The sequence below is a fragment of the Biomphalaria glabrata genome, chromosome 1 (genome assembly GCF_947242115.1).
Source record: "Biomphalaria glabrata chromosome 1, xgBioGlab47.1, whole genome shotgun sequence".
NCBI classification, from domain to species: domain Eukaryota; kingdom Metazoa; phylum Mollusca; class Gastropoda; family Planorbidae; genus Biomphalaria; species Biomphalaria glabrata.
In genome coordinates this window covers 89749946-89774889 of record NC_074711.1, presented here as the reverse complement: position 1 = coordinate 89774889, position 24944 = coordinate 89749946, and the positions used below count along the sequence as shown (strand labels likewise).

The following is a 24944-nucleotide window of genomic DNA, read 5'->3' as shown; positions in this document are numbered from 1 at the left end:
TTTAAAATCTTTCTGTTTTAGTTCTAATGGAAATGAGACAACCACTTCATTCAGATCTTATGTAACAGTGGTTTAATGGGTGAAGGTTATCTTTAAGAATAGTGAGTGTTTTGGAAAGGCATGTTTCATGGAAAAGCTCTTCTTGAGATGGTAGCATACCGCTACATTACAACCAGGCAACTATCCAATGTTTATGATGAAAGTTAATATAATTAAAATTGATGCTTCCATAGAGTGGTTTCAAGAAAAAAAATATAAATGTTTTCTGGAACTTAAAAAAAAAAGAGATAAGATAGGCTTACAGATGATCATGGTTTATAAGTGCGGAAACAAACAATTTAATTTAAGAATCTATATTTATGAACAAACTAAAACACAACAGATATGTAAGCATAAATAAATAAAAATGTTAGTTTAAAAACATCAACAGTGTAACAATTTCTTTTTATTTTTTTTACATTTGTAAAATAATATAGAAAATACAATAGACTTACATATAATAACCCACATACTGGACCAAACACAGTGGGGTTTCCTACATTTTGTGACTTTACCATCACAAAAGAGATACAAGACACTGATGGCAATCAAATCATTAAATAGAAACAATCTGATATAAACTTTTCACATGTAAATTATGAGTGAGTCAGGTGTGAATGTACTTTATTATTATACATGTCTATTGTATTTTTAAAAAAGTTTTTCATCCCTGCAGAAGTAAATCTTAATATTGTATAATAATAAGGCAAATTATAAGTAATTGTTTGCTAGACTATTAGTTATTAGACTCTCATTGTGGTTTAACAAAAAAAAAAAAAAAAAAGATAATTTACAATTGTGTTCTGAAGGAAAAAATTCAATAATGTTATGAAGTTATGGAGGAAATTGATAACATTTTGAAGGAAATGATTTGAAATTTTGGACACTGTCCAACATACATCTTTTTTTTTTCTGGAAAGTTACTTCAGATATGGGTTTAAACATGTGCAGTTTTTCCTCAATGGTGAAGCAGTAATAGATTTAGAAAACACATCATCAGTATCAGATACAGATAAGCAGAAACATGATGCCATTAAAAAATTACACATTTTTATGAACTCAAATGTATAATCATTTTACAAAACAATTTACATTCTATGTTTTATAAATATTTCATCTAATAAATTTAAATGAGTTTAAAAATGTCCTCTAAGATTATGCAGACATCTTGTTTTCACATAAGAAAGACTGCAATCTAAATGGAAACAAACTGTTACCAAAAAATGAAAATCACTGATTACAATATACTGGTATACATGTTTATAAATAGATATCACATCCACCTTGATCCACTTTGGCAGCTACAAAAACTCCACTAGTAAAATTTATTTCCACAAAAAATATAAGACCTGTAAAATAAAAGAATGTTTATTGTATTAATATCAAAAATAAAGTTAAGTAACTAAATATATTTAAAAAATCATTTTCTAGTGTGTGAAATGGACAGCTTACATGGCTAATCATGAAATCAGAAAGACTAATTTAACACATAGCAATGACTTAATAAGGAAATTTAAGTTGTTTTAGTGAGTAACTTTTTATGTTAGAGATCTTTTAAATACAAAATGCTTAAATGTATATATTATATATCATCTGTTCCTTGACTTTTGTCATGGAGGTGCAGTGATAGTTCACCTAACCAAATCCCTAAACTTAACCCAGTCATCATGCAAATAGAATATTATTTGATGGATATGCCTAAAAACTAGGGGTGCACCGGATAGTCGCTCTGGCTCTGGCTTCTGCCGAATATTCTGCACTTTTTCACTATCCGGCTCTGGTTGGATATCACTACCGGATAGTAAAAGCTACACCTGTATTTCTATGAATATTGTTATGCGCCTCCGCGCTAAGTGTTTTCCAGATACGCCAAACGGAGGTAACACTTAAATAGCGAAACAACACAGGCGAAAGGCAAACAATATATAGGTAGTCGACGCTGATAAACGATGTCCAACAAGAAGTTTAAACTAAATCTCCATGTTAATAAAAATAAATCAATACTCATAAAGTGGACATGATTCAATAATGTCAGTTCTGAAATACATTAACTTTTTTGTTTCAAATAAAAGAATCTGTTTTTAAAACTATAAACTATGACTATGCACCAAATATTTTTTAGTACAAAGACAAGGCGTGTTAATCTAAATAGAAATAAGACTTTACATTATAAATTCGCATTACATACGTAGCAACGATGTCTTGCACATTTTAAAAGCTTGCCTTGACTTTTGAGTGGTCTAGTAAACATGTAATATTCCTTAACTACGCCATGCTGATAATCTGTCTAGATGTATATGCGGGTATATCTCCAGAGGTAGAGATGAGCAACCCCCACCTCTTTTTGTTTGTTTAGTCCATAACATTGAGTTCACAGATAAGCAGCTTACCACATCAAGCCAGATGTCAACGTGTTGACACTTTCCAGAGGTCACATCTTATGAGGTAACTGAGTTTGTTTACTTGGAGAAGAATTTTTATTAGGGGCGGGACTACAAGCCAAATCTGGTATGAGTTTGTTTATTATGAGATAGGTTGTCAATCAAGGGTCTGGACCACATGCCACACCTTTTATACTTTTGGCCGGGACAATAAGTTTGTTTACTTTAAGTCTCAATTAGAAGGCTGGACTACAAGCCAAACAGACACTGACCAGGGGTATCTTTAAAGGGAGGGCTCAACATGCTCAACTTCTTATTTGTTTAATCCATGACAATGTATTGATAGACATTGACCATTCTTAAGCCAGAATGGATTAACGCAGATTGTTGAGAAATATTGACACTGTCTAGAGGTGACTAGATGATGAGACTAAGTTTGTTTACTTGGAGAGAAATGTCATTTAGGGCGCTGAACAAACGTTCGTTGCACAATAAAATAAAACAAATATGTTTTTGTTTTTTTGGTTTTCCTAATTCTCTTAGATCTATATAACAGTAGATCTAAACATAGATATCAATAAAAGGCCAGAGACTACAATTAAATCTATGTTTCGCAACATTTAAGGCTCTGGCTATGAGTAGGTATAATAGATGTTCCTGCTGTTAATAAAATATCGTTTGCCGCAAATGGATTAATAAATATATGACCTACAGCGCTTCAGATTCCAACTATTAACTAACAGCTATCAGTATTAAGCCCTTGAATCCAGAACCAGAAGCAGTCTTTGGACTTAAAATTACAAGTCTGATGACCAGTTGTTGGTCAGAAATTCTTGAACACATACATCCAACCACCATACAAGCCAGATGAGAGATTTACATTAGTAACTAGTTAAATATTAGTTAACATATTTTACATTGACCCTCCAACACACAGCCTTTATAGTTGGTGGCCTTGTACATACATACAGACACGCTCATGCTACACAGATTAATTTTTGTTTATACTGTTAATCTTTTATAAATCAATCAGTAACAGAGTTTAAAACAATAAGGTATATAAAAGGAGAAAAAAACAAACAAATATAGGTATGTTATTAACAGTTTCGTAAAATGCTCAGCAATACAAGCTATTTACAAGACACTTAGGTATTCGGCTCCGGCCGGATATAAAAAAGTACTATCCAGTGCACCCCTACTATAAACAAATTTTATATTGTTTAATGCTACATATCCAATATTTGACTAATATGCCTATAAACCTCATTGAAAAAATAATCATTTATACATACAGAATATTATGAGTAGGACTAAAATCTAGGCTATATCAAGTTGAATTTCACAATTATTATTTAAATTATACAAAATGGATCTTTGAAATATTTTGACATGAATCCAAATAAAACAATTTTCAAAATAGGATTTTCAGAAGGCCTTGGTTCCTTTGTTGGAAAATAAAGATAGTTGGTATTTGTGATAAACACATGACACGCAGATTAATAAGTGGTTAAAAAATCTTGACATTATCTTGACATATAAATTAATCATCATTTGATACAAATTTTTTTCCCGGGCATGCTACCCTGCCTCATAGTGGTGCCCGGGTGGAAACGATCGTAGGAGGAAACGAGGTTAAAGGGTAGCAAAACAAAACTCCCGTGGGGGTGCCTAAGGGGGTGCGAGAGCATCCTCTTGCATTGCGCAGAGTTGTAAAAAAGCTCCCACAACCTTGTCACAATCCAGGCGCTGTTCCTCAAGGGGCTGTTACATAAATGGCGTGTCCCGCATGGTTAGCCTGGTATAGAAAAGGAAAATGGGGGGGGGGGGGGGGGGGGGGGGGGGGGGGGTCTTAGTGTATGCGGCCTCTTGCCGTGAGTCTGACCCACCCGCCAGACAGAACAGTGTACACTGTTCTCATTCAGGCCAGTGAGAGAGAGCTCTTGTTCACTTTTGCTGGCCTAGAGTTCCAAATAGCCGAAGGCTCAACTCTAACTGACAGTTTCAAGAAGAAGAAGAAGAAGAAAATTTTTTTTCTGATAGTTAGTGGCTATTACATTCAAGTTTTTATTTAGCACGCACAAACACATGCCTCCATTTTTTAACTTGAATTTTTTGTCTCACTAACTCTACCAATAGTTTAACATTAACTTCAATCAGTGATGGGAACAGACTTTGAAAACATTTTAGGAAATTTTGTCCACCAGCGTTTTTTAAACTGGCTTGTTGCAGCGACTTTAAAAAGATGTCGCTGAATTTTTTAAAATAATGTAGAATTAATTATATTTATTATATTCTTTAAATAATGTATCATTCATTATTACTAAAATCTAGGACTAAACCTAGATTTTCTAGACACTAGTAATTCCTAGTAAAGATTTATCTACTATAAATCACTCATTAGATGATATTTTCTTGATCAAGAATCTAGATTAGAACTCTAGATAAATCTAGACTTGTAGTTGGACTTTTATTAGTCTCATTAGATCTAGATCTATCTATATCTAGATCTACTTAAATCTAATCAGACATTATATATCACTGTGCAAGAGTTAATTAAAAAGCTAGAAACTTTTAGTTTAACTAAAACAAATTAATTAAGGCCAAAGTTTAACTAGAAAAAAATAGTTTAGTTATAATCATATTTTTTTTTTAGTTACAAACTAAAATGTTTAATTAAAATTTGTAAAATTTTCAACATGTAGTAGCAGTTGAAAAGCACATCCCAGTTTTCTGGTCTTGTGATATCAACAACATTTGATTATCAAAGAGTGATGCAGTTAACAACAATTTTGTCAGTCTGCATTTGAAGAGGGTAAAGTAGAAGTTACCCATGAGTCAATATCTGCACTTGAAACTAGCAGTAGTATTAAATGTTGCTAAAAATTTGTTTACCAAAAGCTTTTATGCAATATTATGAATAGAGTTGTTCCGAGTTTTTTCTAAAATCATGTTCTGGTGTTTAATGTCTGTTTATAGTGGGAATCTGATTAGCAAGTTAGGTAAATATTTAGTAGTTTTAGTCAATTCATTTTCTGCAAACAATAATTTATTAACTGCAGGAACATCAAGTACAACCTTTTTATAGCTTAAACCTTTGATGAAGCAGAGACATATAATAGATTCTAGTCTTAAGACTTATTATTGAGATCTATGTCTAAATTGACAAATTATAGATCTAAAAGCATTAGCATAATGAACTCTAGAAAAAAAAAACATCCTAATCCATACCCTCCCTGACCAAAAAGTAAATAGACTGTAGGCCTAGTGTACCGTACATGTGTAGTCAATGATACTACAAGACTACCCTGTTTTTTTTTTTCATTGCACGTTATGCAATTGTGTTTGCTTAATGTTGATTGGTCAAACAAAGAAAATAACACACTGGCCCATGTTTAGTCAAGCATGTTCGTAGATCTATCTTTACACTGAAATTTGTACACACCCTTCCTGCCCAAAAAGTAAACAGACAGTGATTTTGACAACCTGATCAGATAGACATAGACACATGTAGGTCTAGTGTACTGCAGTGTGCGGCCCACAGTGACAAGACCACCCCATGTTTTTTTCTATGCACACTTTTAACGGTTATGCAATAGTGTTTTTGAGTGGTCAGACAAGAAAATAACACTCCAAAATTTTGTTTCTATATCTTTCGTTACTAGATCTAAATCTGAAATTCTAAATCTGTTATTTAATGAGATTTTAAACTTTACCGGTATAATAATAAGTTAATATAATTTTTTTTGTAAAAGTACCAGGTAAAGGTTTTAATTCAAGGCAAATATACAAGCACACATATTTATTTAGACATCTTTTTTTTTAAATTTTATTGTGCATTAACGTTTATGTAAGAAACATCTTCCTCAATACTGATTTTATTATGCTCTACAATGTTAAAAGAATTAGTTCAAGCCGCAGGCATAGAGTCGAATGATTTTAGATAGGTCTAGATCTCTCCCCCCCCCCCCCCCCCCCCCCCAAAGTTATGAAAGGTTTGTATGGTATGATTAATCTTCTTTAGTTTAGTTTAACTACATTTTGAAATTCATAATAAACTTTTAGTTTAACTACTTTTTGTTAGTTGAAACTTAGTTTTAGTTTAACTTTTTAAATTTAGTTTAGTTCCCATCACTAAGTACTGACCTTTCAAATTAAAGCTTTTGAAGTGAAATTATGATTGGAGCCCAAGTCCTTAACCTTTAACATTTCTTCTTTTCTTTTACTTGAGTGTTCTTCAGAATAATGTCTGGAGTAGATGCCAAGTTCCTAGACAAGAAATAACCCAAAATTTTATTGCATGCCTTAATCCAGAAATACTGTTGTACAGTAGAGAGAATTACAGCTTTAAAGTAACTGACTTGTGTTGACAAAACTCAAAAACTAACTTTTTCTTAAAAAAAAAAAATTCAAACAAATTAGTTGATTTGTCCCAACGAAATTACTTCAAAAAAAGAAAAATGACTTACTACAAACAAACAAACTAAAGCTCCAGTTTTGTTTCACCTCTGTATCCTACTGTTTATGACTCCATCATCACCTAAATAAGAACAAATTTGTGTTAGAGATCAAGTCAAATTAATTTTGGATATATGGACTTAGTAACAACTTAATTTTTATTTTTCAAATAATTCTTAAAAAAAAACAACATATGTACATGGAAATAAAGTTGTTCATTAGTGATTTAAACTGTATTCATAACACATTTTCAAATTAGTGCAAGCTGTTCCATGCACCCATGGCATTTGTTTTGTGCAGTCTGTTATTTAAGACCTCAAAAACTAAGACCACAATTAAAGAACTCATTCAAGACAAGATTCTATACTCTGTGTTTGACATGCTCTGTCAATGACCACATTCCCCACCCAGCCCTGCCCCCACTCCAATATACAGTAAACATATGTAAAACACATTTCCTCACAGATTAAAACATTATTATTATTATGGTAAGAATAGTTTAATCATGAGAAGGAAAAAATTAATCTCTTTCTGTTTGCAACACTAATTCCTAATATCTACAGTACAAACATTACTGCTTATTGTACCTGGTTTGAAGTGACTGATGAGCTTCTTCCTAAATAAAATGAAAAGACTGTTGAAGGAACTCGAAATCAGCTCCTTTCAAGATGTCTGCTGCCTCATTCACCATCTTCAGCAGGAAAAACATAACTATGAATAATAACAAAATACTATTTTATGAGCTTTTACCACATACAGAAATAAAAAAAATGTGACTATTTATCAGCAGCAATAGAACTATTGACCTTGATTTGTTCTCCTAATCTAAAATCAACAAAGACAAAACAAAAGATTAGAAAATGACTTCATTGAAAGTGCATACTAATCAATAGACAGTATTTCAATGAAAGTGTGTGAATCTTTAATAATAAGAGATTTTAGAGCTACTTCACAAAGGATTTAGGTTTGTGGATAGAAAATAAAAATCATTTTGTAGCTTGACCTACTTTACAACTAGTTTTAATTTCACTAACATGTAAACATTCATCCACTTACTTATCAATCTGTTGGAAGCAGGAAGGAATGACCAACACAATAGCAGGAACTTCACTTTCTATTCCATCTAAAATTTTGATATGAAACACACAGAAGATGATATAGTATTAACAGTTTAGGCCAAGATTTCACTTAGGCTGTTATATTTATATGAAGACTATATTGATACTTAATCGCTAATGAATTAGATTTATACTGAAAAAAATTACAAATATTACCTTCCATCTTTCAGCATCAGAATTTTCCAAAATCTTGACAAAGTCCCCTTTTGCCAATGACACCTGAATGTATAAGAAACAAAAATCTTTACTATTAATCCCAACAAATACAACCACATTAAGAAGACTTAGCTACAACTAATCATTAATTAAACCTGCTCTGGTATCATGGGATCTAAGTGACATCAAACCTTTTTGGAACATTTTTTTTTATATTACAATTAAAATATTTCATTCCACACAATTCCTTATGAGGCTTTCCAAATTTAAATATTGTCTGGTTATTTATTATTTAGGTCTTTGGATGAACTTTATTTCAAGCATTTTAAAACTGTGACTATGATATGATGTTGGTACACATGGACCAGGGACAAGTCCTAACACAAGATATATGGATAAGCTCCCAACTATTTCATGAACAAACAGGAACAATACAATTATTGCACCTAACTTTTACTGATAATTTAAAATCAAGGAAATCAATTTGGAATGATGAAAAAGAACAAGATCTTTGATAACAACAGTTGTATGTTTAAATGAGAATAATATTTTTATTTTTGTTTCAAAAACAGACTGACTTTTAATTGGGAATGAAGAAATAAGGACAACCTGCACCCATTAAACCCCTGTTACATAAGATCTGAACGAAGTGGTCATCTCATTTCCATTAGGACTAAAACAGAAAGATTTAAAAATTCCTTTATCCCACTTTCGGTCAGAGTGTTACAAGATCAGCTGTCGTCATCGAGAAGTACATAGAAGTCAAATTTATAAAGCGCTGTGTTTCGTGTGTGAATGTTGTTCGAATTTTTCATCTATAATGTTATTGTACAGTAGTTACGCTGATGTCGTCAACTGTAGTCAAACTGAATTTCCATTTGATTGGATCAATAAAATTATCTTATCTTATAATAAAAGTGTATCATTACAAAGAAAAAAATTTGTTTAACACATGAAAATAAATCTTTGAACAGTGGCTAAATCATTGTGTCTTTTAGGGAATGGCTGATAATGCTGCTAACAAGGAATTTCTTGTAGAACTTCAAAGAATGTACAAAAGATAAATGATAAAGACATAATTGGCCCTAGCTTTGATCACTATTGTGCCATTTAACAGTTTAAGTGCATCAAAGACTTCAAACAAGTCCTTTGTAGCTGTAGAATTTTCATTGTACAAGATCAGGTTGATATTAGCAACTATCTGGTTAACCATTGAAAAAATCGTCAATTCAATGATGATAACTGGCTTTAGTTTATAGACACAGCTATACAGAACAAATTATAGATGCAACTTTGACAATTTGGTTCTCCTCCAGAATAATAAAGATTCATACAAGGAAACTGAATGAAAAAGTCCCATGGCAAACTCACATGTTTGTGCTGATATTGGACAAGAGCTCTAGCCTTCAAATGCCATTCTGGCAGTTCTTGGCGGTGATGAACTGGGTGAATATCTCAACTTCGCTCTGCGAGAAGATCTAACTAGCCCTGATAGTCCAACAATTGTTTATTAACTGAAAAAAAAATTATTAGCAAAAGAATTATTTTCCTATTTGTGCATCAGCATCTGACACTTTCTTTCTTTATATTTATTAAACCTTCTCTAGTGCTGTAAAAAACCTGTACAATTTTGCTAAAGAGTAATCTTAACATGAAATATGTTGCTCTGAATATAAAAAAAAGTAATTAAAAAAAGGACATAATCTTGAACTACAATAGGAAAAAAAAAATTGTGTTTTGTTTATGATATATAATCTAAATCTAAACAAAGCTGAATGATAAATAATCTTACTCTGAAATGTTTTAACATGACATCAGGATCTTGAGTCTTGACTTGAGCTCTAGCTGTTGAACTGTCCATCCAAAGCAAGAATGAAAGCATGTCTTCTTCCAGGTGGCAAACATCATGGTAGAACTTTGAGAACATTAGAATAGAAAAGTCTAATCATTAAGGAACTTCTATCAGAACATCATGGTAGAACATTCAGAACATTAGAGTAGAAATGTCTAATCATTAAGGTACTTCTATCAGAATATCTTGGTAGAACATTCAGAACATTAGAATAGAAATGTCTAATCATTAAGGTACTTCTATCAGAACATCATGGTACAACATTCAGAACATTAGAATAGAAATGTCTAATCATTAAGGTACTTCTATCAGAACATCATGGTAGAACTTACAGAACATTAGAATAGAAATGTCTTATCGTTATACTACATCTATAAGAACATCATGGTCAAAATATCAGAGCATCTTGGTACAATTAAGATGCAATTATTGTAGACATAGACCTGGTTTCATGCATGTCTTACTGATTGTACTGAGATGTTTGATTTAGTATTAAAATTGACATGCAATTTTGGTTTTCTGCCTGTATTAAACTGTCATCTGGTTGTCCACTTCTACAGCTATTGACACTTTGGTTAACTACTCAAACTTTAGTGTCAGTTTCATTTACTTCTTGTAATAATGTTTCACTTGGTCTACTGCTTCTAATTAGATTTCACTTTAGTTTTCTGCATTTTCCAATGACCGGTTTTGAGCCCAGCTCATTTCATAATATTGCATTTTAAATGTTTCTTTTACCATATTTTTTTTCTATTTCTCTGGTTCTATATAAGATGAAAGTCTTGAAATACTTATTTTTATTTTTAATCTATGTTGGCTGGGTGAAAATTTACTACACAATTATTTACTGAGAATCAATAACTTTTGATTCTAGCTAGCAATTTCTAATACACAAAATTTCACAAAGGAAAAGGAATAATATTTACCTGATGATAGTTAGCAGTATTTTCACTATGAATGCCTAAACATTCATTGACTGTTTGAATCCAAGACCAACTCTTATGCTTCGCTGAGACACAGTCCTTATTAGAACAGAAAGAAATTGTAAACAAATTTTCTTTTTAAACACATTTTGACAAAGTAGCAAATATTATTTATTTGTAGGAGCTGGTCTTTAAAGTTTTCCTCTAAGAACAATGGTATACTGACTTTCTTCATGCCTATAATCACTGGTATATAGATTTGTTATCCTAGAATGTATCTTGCACTAGACCTATTGTAAACCCTTTGCTTATTTAATTCTATACATAAATTTTTTTTATAATTTAATAAATATTTATACTTACTTTATGAATTTTGGACTGAGCTGGGACATCTTGTCCTCTGTAAACACTGTCAAATACTAGTGGTCTTTGACTTAGATACAAGCTCTGGCTTCAATATCTGACTCAACATTCTAGCGCAGAGTGAAAAAAAATGGATTTATGGCATAAAACAGGTAAGTTGAAACAAAAAGGATTTACTTCAGTTTCTGCAGACTTTAGTGTTCTGACACTGAAAGTGTGTAGTATGTAATTTTTTTTCCTAATAACTTTAAAAAATCCCAGAAAATGTTCATTTGTTTTAACTCTTTAAATATTATCCTGCCTCTCTATTTTAATGAGTATAATGAATAGAAGGTACTTATTTAAATAATGAAGTTGGTATCTAACCATGGATAATAAGTTATCAATAGCTAGTGATTTTACAACATAGATGGCTATTTTTAGTATTTTGACAGTAAGCAAACAGTATTGTAAATAAGGCAACTTGTACTATTGTGGTTTAGAGAGTAATCTTATAATAAGTGTGACAAAGATGTGCAAGATAAAAATGTTATAAGTTGCAAGAAATATTGTTGTGGATGAAGCTTGTCTGTCTACATCCTTTAATATCTCAATAGATGATCTTTTCTCTTTGCAACTACTCATATGACTTAAGAGGCCAGACCTAAATCCTAGATACACATCTGCAGTCACAGGCTTGGTATTTTTGATCACTAAACATTGCATCATATTCAACTGTGATCCAGGTCATTTCTGTTATGTTTGCTTTCTATGAGGGTCTATCCTGTGCTTTTGCTTTTTTTCTCCATGCTATTGGTGTTGATTTTGAAAAGCTTCATATAGAGCAGAAAAAACAACACCATGGATTTATGGAATAAAACTGTTAAGTTGAAAAAGTGTTCTATGAGATGAACCTTTGTCTTTATGACTGAAGGAGGCCAAGAATCCTTTAAAAATGGAATAGAGAAGCTCTACTGCCCTCTATTTGATATGGACTAACCTCTCCATTGCTGGGGAAAAATCTGCGCATAAAATGTGTGATTGCTGGGCTTTCCAACATCAGCACTCATCACTCTTTCATGCTGACCAGATTCTGATGTATCTTGTATTATTATAACATCACTGTTGATATCATGATGTAGGTAACTTTCAATATAATTACATCAATAGCTGATAATGTTATATTTTAGTAACATTAATAGCTGAAGTTACAAAATGTAGCTAAAATTATAGAATGATGTAAGTTGCTGATGATGTTGAGGTATCAAGAGCTTACTTACTTAGACATAGGTCCTCCGGCGCCGTTCGGCGCATTGGGCGGCAAGCTGTCTCCATAATGATCTGTCACTGGTAATGTCTGAAGCCTCCTCCCACCTGGTGTCCACTGTTCTGAGGTCCTCCATGAAGGTGTGTCGCCAGGTAATACGAGGACGTCCCTGTTTGCGCTTTCATTGTTTTGGCTTCCATGTTATCGCAACTCTTGGTGTGCGTAATTCATTTTGACGTAGAACATGTCCCGCAAACCTCATGTGACGTTCAGTCACAACCTCACTAAGTGTTCGACTCCCAGTTCGGCATAGGATTTCCAAGAGCTAATGATATTATAACATTTATAAAGTTACTTGATAAAATTGGTCTTCCAAATATCTTTACAATCCTCAGACAACGACGTCTGAGCTGGCTTGGTCCTGCAGGACAATCATATACCAAGTGTTATTTTTATGGACAATTCACGACAGGTTCCAGATGTACACACTATGTAAAGAAATGGTAACCAAGAAAGGTATGGACAGCGAAAAAGATTTGCCTCAGTTCTGGAAAAAAAAGCATGCCAAATGTCACCTTAACCTGGGACACATGTGGAAAGGAACATCTCTCTACAGCCACATTAATGAAAAAGTGTTATGTGAAATGAACTATTAAAAGAGGTCCACTAGTAGATCCAAATGTGTTGAGTCAACAAAAATGCTAGCTGTGGCATTCATACTCTCTCGCCTTGACTACTGCAACGCCGTGCTAGAAGGTATACCTGATGACAAAATAACCAAGATGCAATGTATTCAGAACAACGCCGCTGTTGCATTCATACTCTCTCGCCTTGACTACTGCAACGCCGTGCTAGCTGGTATACTTGATGACAAAAGATGCAACGTATTCAGAACAACGCCACATGAATAGTACTTAGAAAAACAAGACAAGATTCTGCTACTACGCTCTTTTGTTAATTGGAGGCGCAGTAGCTGAGTGGTAAAGCACTTAGCTATCTGAACCAGGGGTCCCGGGTTCAAATCCTGTCAAAGACTCGAATTTCTAATTTTGGGATCTTTGGGTTTAGTGGTTGGTTGTTGTGCTGGCCTCATGACACCCTATTTAACCATGGGCCAGAGAAACAGATGAACTTTACATCATGAGCCCCATGGTCTGAAAGGGGAACTTTTTTTTTATAATTATGTCATTTGGCTATGAAAACATTATTATTCACATGACTGATGGGCCAATACATTTTGAAGTAACCTTTTTTTTAAAGGGATCTGCTTAATATAATAAAGCAATCATAAAAACTGCTTATCTATTGTATCAATGTACAAAACTATACTTGCATACACTGACCTTTGGTGAGCATCAGCTGAGGCTTGTGCAGCCCACATAATTACCAATGAAAATACTTTTTTGCAGCTGTATGTGATGAATTTCATTCCCAGCATGCCTTCTATACGTCTGCTGCCATGGCTCACCTGGTGTGGCATTGGAAGTAAGAAACTAATTAGATTATTCTAAGTCTTATAGAGTTTTATATTCTGGTGTTAGAGAGACACTTTACAAATGTTAAATCAATTTCAGAATGAAATGTTTGTTAATCTTCATCTGCTGAGAGAGACAATATTTCTTTTCCAAGCTGCATTCCTTCATCACATTTACCTATCCTTTAGCATGTTAGACCATTGGGGCACCACAAAGATCTGTTGACCATCTTTCTGCTTAGTTCCTTAGCTTTAGATTTTTTTAAAACATGGGCTGCCCAAACATTATTGCCTCTCTATTGATCTTAAGAAATGCCAAGCTTTACATTAGGCACCCACCCTTTCCAGCAGTTGCCCAAAGAAATGACATAGTTGGTAGTTTAACTAGATACAGTTTTGATGAATGCCAGAAACAAAGAAAAATCTAGAATGAACTAATAGTGCAATGCAATGAGCTGTAAAACACACTGAGAACATGTTTAGCTTTTTTTTTTTTTTCAATTTGAAAAATTGTTTTTAAAAACTTTTAAATTATTTGTTATATGTAGGGTTCTTGAGTTTATAAGGCTCATTTTGTCACCATTTTGTTCTAGAGTTATTTTAAAAGGAGGTTGAAAACTAAAACAGTCATAACTTAGGAATGTTTTAAAGTCAACTTACTGCTGAAAGTGTACCAGCAATAATACAAGTGTGGACAGTCCAGGATACAGACAGTTGTTGGCTAACAAGGCAAAGCTGAACTCATCTAACCTAACCCATCTTTACGCACAATATGATCGGTGAAGTACAAACTTTGATGTCAAAATGTAAATATATTAATAACATTACTCTATTTGAGTAAGGGCCTAAGAGTTTGGCCTGAACTGTGCGAAATTTGAACCGATCACTTGGCAGCCTCATCCAGGGGCTTCTTGTCCCAGCATTCAAATCTTTTTTTCCCAATTTATTGTTTTCAGAGCGTTAGTCTCCCCTTAAGTCATTATTTAGTTGAAGCTAACAAATTTAAGTTTATACCAAAAAGTAAAGCATTAAATGTATGTTAAGTTCCCCTTGCAGACTTTGCGGTCTATGTGGTAGATGTTGTTTCTGTGGCCCATGGTTAATGAGGGTGTCATGTGGCCAACACAATGATCAACCACCTTTACAATTCCCTAACTAAAGTCAGGTACCCATTAGAACTCTTTGACTCCTGAATTATTTTCCACTTTTAGATGGAATTAATTGTTTTTTGCCATTCGGGGTGAAAAGAATGCTTTGATTAGACTTTTATAAATTTTTTGTTTATAATATAGCACAAAGCAATTATAATAAAACAAAAAATTATTTTTATATTAATGTTTGAAAATTAAAAATAAACATTTACAGACTGCGAAAAAAAGCCTCTAGGATCTAGATCTAGAGCAATATAATAAAAAATAAATATTTACCAACAAGTTTCAGATGTATTTTATTGCCGGCATGGAAGAGGTAAAGATACTGACGACAGTCCGGTGCAAAGTCTTTCACATCCCAGGATCTTAAAATGGTATGAGGATCCTTAAAATCCAACTAAAAACTGCATGAGTCACAAACATCCCAATGTTTTGTTTCTCTTGTAGCTCCCTTGGTTACCTCAACTAGTCCATAGCAATAGACTTTTTGTAAAGCTTTTAGCAAGTCTGACTGTCTTTTTGATAAAAAATGTGTACATGTTATTCTCCCACTTCCCATACTCAGATCAAGTTGAAACATAGCACTATTATTCATTGTCCTTAACAAAACATAATTGACCAAAGAGTTAAATGATTATTGGCTACATGTAATCTTAATTGGGGAAAAGTAAAGGCGGTTGGTCATTGTGCTGGCCACATGACACCCTCACTTACAATAGGCCACAGAAACAGATGACCTTTATATCATCTGTCCTATAGACCATAAGGTCTGAAAGGGGAACTTTCCTTTTTTATGTGTTCTTACAAACTGACAGGAGAAGGGATGAAAGGCGGAACACTGGCGCCTCAAAACCAGTTTAGCTTCGTGTTGATGGGGCACGTCAGCCTAAATAACGCAACCCATCTAGGAGAAGGAAAACTCTGACTCCAAACCTCCACTCTGTGGCGATACTCCCCCGTGTGGGTATCAGGGCTTGGAAATGACCAAGAGAAATAAATAACCCCATTGCCTTTCCACTTGCATTTCACTAAGTGAATAATAGTGGACCTTCCCCCCCATTAGGTGCTTTTTGACGGAGGTCTGGATTGCACTACACCAGACGGAGGTCCTTGTCTCACTACATTCTAATACTAGATATAAATCCATCATGAAGTGTTTTTTTTTCTGGATCTGGCGAATGTGATATCCTGAAGGGGCCTGGATCCAGGATGTGACGATTCCACAGGGCATACCCAGGGCACAGTCCACTTTAAGCTTTCTACTGCAGAAAAGTTCCATTTGGAGAGCTCTATGGATGGCGGAGAATGGACCATTGGCCAACCCCACCTTGTCCTATGGATATTCCGGTTACAGTCTTCAGACCTAGATGTTTCCTTTTATGTCAGTATTGGAGAAAATTGCCAAGACCGAAAACTCCCTTAAAATGCGGGGACTATATATTTATATATTTTAAAAAAGCCTGAGGAAACACCCAGCCTACACTAAATGCCAAGGAATTTAACGAAAAATCCATACGAGCTCAGACGTCGCCTTGTAAAAGGTCTGCGCATGGCAGTTTCTTCCAGGACTGCCTGTGATAAGTCAGCTACTGGAAATAAAAAACAGACTAGCAGCAAACACCTAAACCTTTTGCAACTCAACATCTTAGGCCTACAAAACAAGACAACAGAACTCCAACACATACTCAAGAAGCATGATATACACATAGCGCTATTGCAAGAAACACTACTGCCCAAGAAAAAAATAAACATCACAGGCTACACACAGTACAGATGCCTTTGCACCAAATGCCAGGGAATTACGACCCTCATAAGAAACGACACACAAGCCACAGTAAAACAAATACAGAACACTACAGACATCGACACGCAGGAAATACTTCTATGGAGAGGAGGAACAAAGTACACCATCAAAAACTACTATTGCCCACCATCATCAACAGCAGAAATAGACATACAACTACCACACTACACAAGGACAATAATAGCTGGTGAAGTCAATGCACACACACCTTCCCTAGGCTAACCCACACTACAACAAGCGTGGCAAAGAAATATAGGATGTAACAAATGCCTCTAACCTACAACTTCTGCAAAACAAAACTTCACCTCCAACTTTCCTCCACAGAGCACACAACACAACTAGCAGACCTGACCTAACTTTTATCTCTACAGACATTACCGACTCTTCTAAAATAACAGTACTTGAAGACAGGTAGTGACCACAGGCCTATACTCCTCAATATTGGAATGCCAGGTAGATACCAATCCAACAAAACAACTAGATGGAACTATAAAAAAGCTAACTAGGCAGCTTTTTCACAAGAAACAGACACAAGAATATCAAGCATAATTGAGACAGACATCAATTCAACCTACACAACTATAGTCTCCAACATCTTACAAGCAGCAAAAAAACACATCCCTCGAGGACTAGTTAAGAAATACAAACCTTTTCGGACACCTGAATTAGATAAATTAGTAAAAGAAAGAAACATGGCCAGGAAGACTATAGAAAAAAACCCTACTAGAGAGAACAAGACAACGTACAACAAATTGACAGGGCTTATAAGATACAAAATTAAAACAGAAAAAAAAAGAAAAAGTGGACCACAACATGCGAACAACTAGATCTAAAGAAGGATGGTCGAAAGGCCTGGACCCTTCTGCACCGGTTAGCAGGAAAGAAACAAATAACAAACCCCCAACCTATAAAAGGCACTGACGACATAATAACAGAAAACCTTAAAAAGGCTGAAACCTTCAATAAATATTTTGCCAGCATTAACAAGTCAAAGCCAAGAAAACAACTGGACCAGGCCTTCAGTAATATCTTAAAGAAAGAAGAAAAAGCTCCAACAGTCAACTGTCAGATCTTTGACACTCCCTTCACTCTACATGAGCTCAATACTGCCCTAAAAAGCCTCAAGTCAAGAAAATCCCCTGGACCCGATAAAATAACAAATGAAATGATTCGGGGACTAGGACCACAGGCCCAAAACTGTATACTTAACTTTATCAACCATACATGGAAAACTGGAGACATACCACAGGATTGGAGAACCGCAAACATTTTAAAGAAAAATAAACCACCTGGAGACTCAAAAAGTTATAGGCCAATATCTCTAACATCCAACATTGGCAAAATGGCAGAAAAAATAACCGACTTTATTGGTGGCTAGAAAGTATTTGCTCACTCCATAATGCACAAGCTGGCTTCAGGAAAGCAAGTAGAACAGAAGACCACCTCTTTCGTTTTATCCAGGACACAGTAGAATGGTTTCATGAAAACAAGCACACTACAGCAGTATTTATAGATTTGCAGCAAGCCTATGATAGAGTGTGGAGAAAAGGTCTATTTTTGAAGATGAAAAAAATGGGCATCCATGGAAAAATGTACAGCTGGATCAGGGCATTCTTAAAAAACAGAACCATCCAAACCCGATTCGAAGGTGCCATCTCTAGTAAAAAAAAGTTTGGAAGAAGGACTATCACAAGGTTTAGCCCTTAGCTGCACTCTCTTTCTAATCTTCATGAATGACCTCCCGGACCTCATTTCGGTCAATAAGGCACTTTATGCAGACGACCTTTTAATTTGGACTACAGAGCAATATCCAGTGCTGACTAGATCCAAACTAAGTAGAGCCCTCAAAACTATCTCCACATATTCAAAATTATGGAAAATGGAAATAAACAAAGAAAAGTCAGTTTATTCAATCTTTAGCCACAGCAACAAAACAGCAAAAAGAAACTACATCCTAAAAATAGACTCTCAGCCAATAAATAAAGAAGAAAATCCAACATATCTTGGTGTAAAACTAGACCAAAGACTGTCTCTAAAACACTTTATGGCAGATTTAAAAGAAAAGGCATCACAAAGATTAAACATAATAAACACCTAGCAGGAACATCCTGGGGAGCTGAAAAGAAAACCTTAAGACAGTTATACACTGGATATGTCAGATCTGTAATTGATAACTGTCTCTCCATACAAGTAGCTGCCAACAAAACCTATCAATCATCATTAGATACAATCCAAAACCAAGCCTTGCGGCTAATTAGTGGAGGTATGAGAACTACTCCCACAGCATCCTGTGAAATAGACTCCAATATTGAAACTCTTAAGTTAAGGCGCAACAGAGCAGCATTAGAAGCTATTGAGAGATACAGAAGGTTGGAGGAAATATAGGAAAAACAACCAAAAAAAAGCAAAAGACTCTGATCCAACTTACTGACGAACTAGCCCTAAAACACCACCTACCCAATAACAGAGAAAAAATTACCAGGTTTTCAAACATTACACCCGGACTAAACTACAAACAACCAACCATCAAAACACACATTTACTAAATAACACCTTAAAAAAAGAATCAAATCCACTGGAGCTCAAAGTAGGCACACTTGAAACAATCGAAAGCTATCAAAAAACAGCTATCCATATTTATACAGACGGATCGGCTTTCAAAGCTACCATCAATGCTGGTCTTGGTGCCTTCCTGGTCTTCCCTAAAAATAAACACTTTGAGATAAGCACACCCTGTGGCGATTACTGCTCAAACTTCCAAGCCAAAATTGAGGCAATTACCATAGCACTTCAGACAGTGGAAAACAAATTATATGAAGGAGTGCAACCACCATCAGATATTGTTATCTTTACAGACTCCCAATCTACTCTGCAAGCACTTAAAAGCAGCACCTCAAACAGCCCAAGAGAGTTGACAACACTCATTGTGATAATCCACCAGATGATATCAAAATTAAATATCAATATCACACTACAGTGGATCCCTGGACACATTGGCATCATGGGAAATGAAAAGGCAGATAAGCTATCAAAGGCAGGTTCATCTATGAAACAACCAGATAGACCTGTTAACTACCTCACCCTAAGGTCAATGTTAATCAACAATCACAAAGAGGAGTGGCTCAACCAATGGGCATCAGGAAACACAGGCAGAGCCATGTACAGAGAAATGACTACGCCTAACAAACTAGACAGTATTAACTTCCTCCCCCGCAAAGAACAATCTACAATTTTCCAACTAAGAACAGGACACACACCACTATTAAATTACCACCTGAACAAAATAAACTCCACACAACTACCCCTTTGCAGACACTGCGCCCACCCCTTTGAAACCGTAAACCATATCCTCTTTGAATGCCCCTCCCTAATCCACCTTAGGCAGACACTACTTCCACTACAGCCCAACATAACCAACACCCTGTACGGCAGTGCTGAACAACTGAAGAAAACAGCACACTTTTTTCCTTGGCACAGTCTGCAAAAGAGCTCACAGCTCAGCAGCAATAAAGCTGGCTAGAAGAAGAAGAAGAATGTGAAAAGTGAAATAGAACTAACAGTATTGAGATATGTGCCTGTAAATGTGCAGCTATTTTATAAGCTTTGTTTATTTTTTATTTTGCTTGTTACATTTCTTTCTTATTAGAGGCTCAATGTATTGAGAAACTATATTGTGATCTTATATTTCTGTATTACAACATTATTTCTTTATAAAATCAACTTGTCAGGATGTAACCTTATAAAATGAGAGCTTTAATTCATTCTTCTTCAAGCCACATTTTTGTTGCTGACTTTTAGGCTCTTTAGCTGCCCACTTTTCCTCATTTAGACCTTGTGATCAATAAGACAGATGATGTATAGGTCATCTGTTTCTGTGGCCCACAGTAAATGAGGGTATCATGTGGCCAGCACAATGACCAATGGCCTTTACATTTCCCCAACTATTTCCAGGTACCCATTACAGTTTTGTGGACTCAGGAGCGCCCTTAAAATCCTGAAATTTAAAACCCAGTCATCACTCGGATTCAAACTCGAGACCCCTCAGTTTGAAAGCCAAGTGATTTACCACTTAGTCACCACAACCTGTCCCATAGAAAAAAATGTGCTGTTTATTTTTTAGCTGTTCTACACAGCCATACAGAGTCTTGGTTGTTTTGTGGTAATTGGTTCTGTCTGCAATGAATTAACTTCTCCTGTGAAATTTCCTTTATTAATTCACTATTGTGTTTATTATATTTCTAAGTAAAAAGAGAAAATGGTGTCAGATCATGTCTCAGTGGTTCAAGTGTAGTTACATAAATAATTTAGTGTTCTTGCCACTAGTCTGGAGGCATAAAATTGAACAAATTTCAGAAACTCAATAAAGTCTCATACAAACTAGAAAATCTTGATGAATTTTATTTTTATTTAATGTACATAATCCAGCTCAGGCTTTAGAAACAGTGTTTCTTGTTTTAAGCACCAAAGAGTTGTTTTTTAATATTTGGCATTTTCAATAGAAGTGGAAGAAAGAGAAAAAGAAAAATATTATGGGGTAATAGCTTGAACAAATTTGCTTCTTTAATTTTTTGTTTGTTATTTTTTTGTTGCCAGTTTCAACGTGATGCTAAATGCTGAAACAATGATAATATATAATGAATCTCCACCCTGGGACGAAAGCCCTCTTCCTACTATAAGGGACCATATCGAAAACATAAAAAGAAAATCTGATTACAGACCAACAGAGCTCAAGGAAATAGTGAACTGTTTTCTACATACCAATTACCCTAGCAATCAGTGGATCAGAGTTTACACGGATGGCTCATCCCATAAAGCCACCACACATGGAGGAGCTGGAATACTTATCGAATGGCCAGATGGAAGAAAACTAGAAAAATCCATTGCAACTGGAGAGCTCTCTGACAGTCACAGAGCAGAAAGGGAAGCACTAGCACTAACTGCTACCATGCTAGCAAATCATCCAAGTTCCCCTCACAGTCAGATTGTCTTTCTAACAGACGCGAAAACAACCCTCCAAAGCTTGCAAAACTCTGATTCCCCTTATATTAAAAACCTCAGAACAGCACTTATAAAGCTCAACAACAACAGCAAAAAAACTGTTATTCAATGGATACCAGCTCACATACAACTAGCAGGAAATGAGAAGGCTGACACACTCGCCAAGAGTGGGAGAACAAACTCACAAGTAAACTCTGCGCTCTATTCAGAAGAAATGAAGAAATTAATTGTACATAAAATAAATGAGAAATGGACGAGCTCTCATCCAAATCACAAGAAAGATGACGCTTACTATAAGCTATCCCGACAAGACCAACGTCTAATCTTTCGACTCAGGACCGGACACAACAGAATGCAACAACACATGTTCCAGAAGCTCAAAATTGGAACCAGTGAAATCTGCCCATGTGGAGTATCACCAGAAAATGCCGACCACGTCCTCCAAAACTGCTCTCTCTACCAAGAGGCCCGTATAAGACATTGGCCCCAAATCACCCCAATAGAAAGAAAACTATATGGAGAGCTCCCTGATTTGGAAACCACTGCGCAGTTCATCTCATGTATTGGTCTAGTCATATGAACACTCCAACATAACAATGAGAACGATGAAGAAGAAGAAGAATAGAAGTGGAAGAAAGAGAGAAAGAAAAATATTATGGGGTAATAGCTTGAACAAATTTGCTTCTTTAATTTTTTGTTTGTTATTTTTTTGTTGCCAGTTTCAACGTGACGCTAAATGCTGAAACAATGAACAATGCATACATATAGCATATGTGAAGCACTAGGGTCCACATTTTTATAAGAGAAATTAGTGAATTATATAAACACAATAAGGGACTGTAAGAAGCAGGGCAATAACCAGTAACCCCAGAAACAGTCATTATATATGTAATATGTATGCATCATTCAGTTTCGAAGTGAGACTGCAATTTGTGTTTTCAGTTAACCAGGAGATTATTGCAAGCTTCATTCAAAGACCAATGTCTGAGTACCACTCATGGAATCAAATTTTTAGACAGTCTTACTTACATGAGGTTAAGTGAAGAAACATGAAGTTAATCTTAAAAAGAAATTTAAAACAAAAATCTAACATAAAATGGAAAAAAATCTTACAGTATGTGCTTTGTCTTGTGTTAAACGAACAGCCAAAAGAAGCAAGCAAAAGCTTCATGACACCACATCAGGTCCACATCTTTTAGTGCTGATCGCTTGATGTACATGACTCTATCAGACCTCTATTAGATGACTTGCTTACTGGTTTCCAACTCACGGGGACACAGCAGAATTACATCTCTATTTTTGAAAAAAAAAGATATATAAGTTTAAGCTTTCTGATAGCTTAATTAAACATTTTTAAGTTTTTTGGGTTAAATTTTTTTCTTTACAACTAATCAAGTTTTCAGTCCAATTTCTTTTGAAATATAGACAAATGGTCAACATCTTAACAAACTATATTTATTACGACTGTTTCTTATTGCCTTAAACTCAGATATCAAAAGTGAAGTTTAGGAGATAGGTACTTGCAATCTATGAGAGATGATATAAAGCTCTTCTGTTTATGTGGTAATGGTTAACAAGGGTGTCGTGGCCAGCAAAATGACCAACTTATTTCAGGTACCCATTAGAATTAGGTGGGTATCCCCTTCTGCCAGCACTGCTGAGGAAATGTATGTATTCCTATTCATTTTTTATTGATAAATTCTTAAAGTACAATGAGTAAAGAAGTGAATACACTTAAAATAAAACCAAAACCTTCCACTTTAATTTTTGGCCTAAAGTGACACTTTTTGTCACCAGTACTGGAGAAACACTCATATTATATATATAAATAACATATAGTTCGTCCATCGTGGTTCGATGATGATCACTTTGTCATCCAGGGGGCTGAGGGCTTTGCACTGGGGTTTTATGCCTCCTCATGTGGCTGGTGAGACCTATGTGAGCCCGGAATATTCAGCCGCACACTGGGCAGGTTATTCCAGCTGGAGCTAGTGTCGTTTGCCTTGCTTTTCTTTTCTGGCGTTTTTCTTCTGCCAGCGTTGATCTTTTTTCCTCAGCAACCTGTGCGCCAGTTTTTACAGTGCGACGCCATGATGCTCTGTCATGTGCCTCTGTCTCCCAGGTGCCTGGGTCTATGCTGAACGCCTTCAGAGAAGCTTTGAGGGTGTCCCTGAAGCGCTTTCTTTGACCACCTTGCAAGCGCTTTCCTTCGCTTAGTTGGCCATACAAGAGTCATTTAGGGATGCAGTGGTCTTCCATTCTGTAGATGTGACCTGCCCATCGCAGCTGGGACTGCATCAGGATTGTGTGGATGCTTTGCAGACACACTCTTCGAAGAACTTCTGTATCTGGTATTTTGTCTTGCAATTTGACATTTAGTATTTTTCTCAGACATGTCATGTGGAAGTGGTTCAGTTTCTTTGCATGTTTACTGTACACTGTCCATGTTTCTGAGGCATAGAGCAATGTAGGGAGGATGACAGCTCTATAGACCCCTAGCTTTGTGTTTGTGGTGAAGCCACGTCTGTTCCAGACAGTTTTAGACAGTCTGCCATAGGATGCACTGGCCTTGGCGATACGCAGATCGATTTCACTATCGATTTTTCCATTCCTGGAGAGTGTGCTGCCAAGATATGTGAATTTGTCCACTGCGTTTATATCCTGTCCATTTATAGTGATGCTTGGATCCAAGTAGGCTTTCCCAGGAGCAGGTAGATATAAGACTTCAGTCTTGTTCGTATTGATGGTAAGGCCGAAGTCTGAGCATGCTCTTGAGAAGTCACTGACGATGCTCTGCAGATCGTTTTCAGAGCAGGCATTTAGGGCACAGTCGTCAGCAAATAGCAAGTCTCTGATTACTGCTGCATTTGTTTTTGATTTTGCTTTAAGCCGCCTCGGGTTGAATAGGCCACCATCAAATCTGTATGATATATTTATCCCGTTGTTTTCTCTATTTGTGAATGCATCTGTCAGCATAGCGGAGA

At 35.3% G+C, this 24944-nt stretch overlaps 1 long non-coding RNA gene across 1 annotated transcript in view; it reads right to left on the bottom strand.

Annotated features, from left to right (window-relative positions):
* Nucleotides 1-425: 425 nt before the first annotated feature.
* Nucleotides 426-24944, bottom strand: part of LOC129924254 (uncharacterized) — a 38956-nt gene continuing 14437 nt past the window's right edge. The window contains exons 5-19 of the long non-coding RNA XR_008776258.1: nucleotides 23074-23253; nucleotides 15435-15543; nucleotides 14668-14977; nucleotides 13877-14001; nucleotides 12547-13080; nucleotides 11288-11397; nucleotides 10928-11023; nucleotides 9942-10064; nucleotides 9521-9663; nucleotides 8150-8212; nucleotides 7932-7998; nucleotides 7463-7586; nucleotides 6887-6957; nucleotides 6564-6686; nucleotides 426-1388 (exon numbers count right to left, since the gene is read on the bottom strand). This is a non-coding gene — a long non-coding RNA (uncharacterized LOC129924254). The remainder of the gene's footprint in view (nucleotides 1389-6563; nucleotides 6687-6886; nucleotides 6958-7462; nucleotides 7587-7931; nucleotides 7999-8149; nucleotides 8213-9520; nucleotides 9664-9941; nucleotides 10065-10927; nucleotides 11024-11287; nucleotides 11398-12546; nucleotides 13081-13876; nucleotides 14002-14667; nucleotides 14978-15434; nucleotides 15544-23073; nucleotides 23254-24944) is intronic.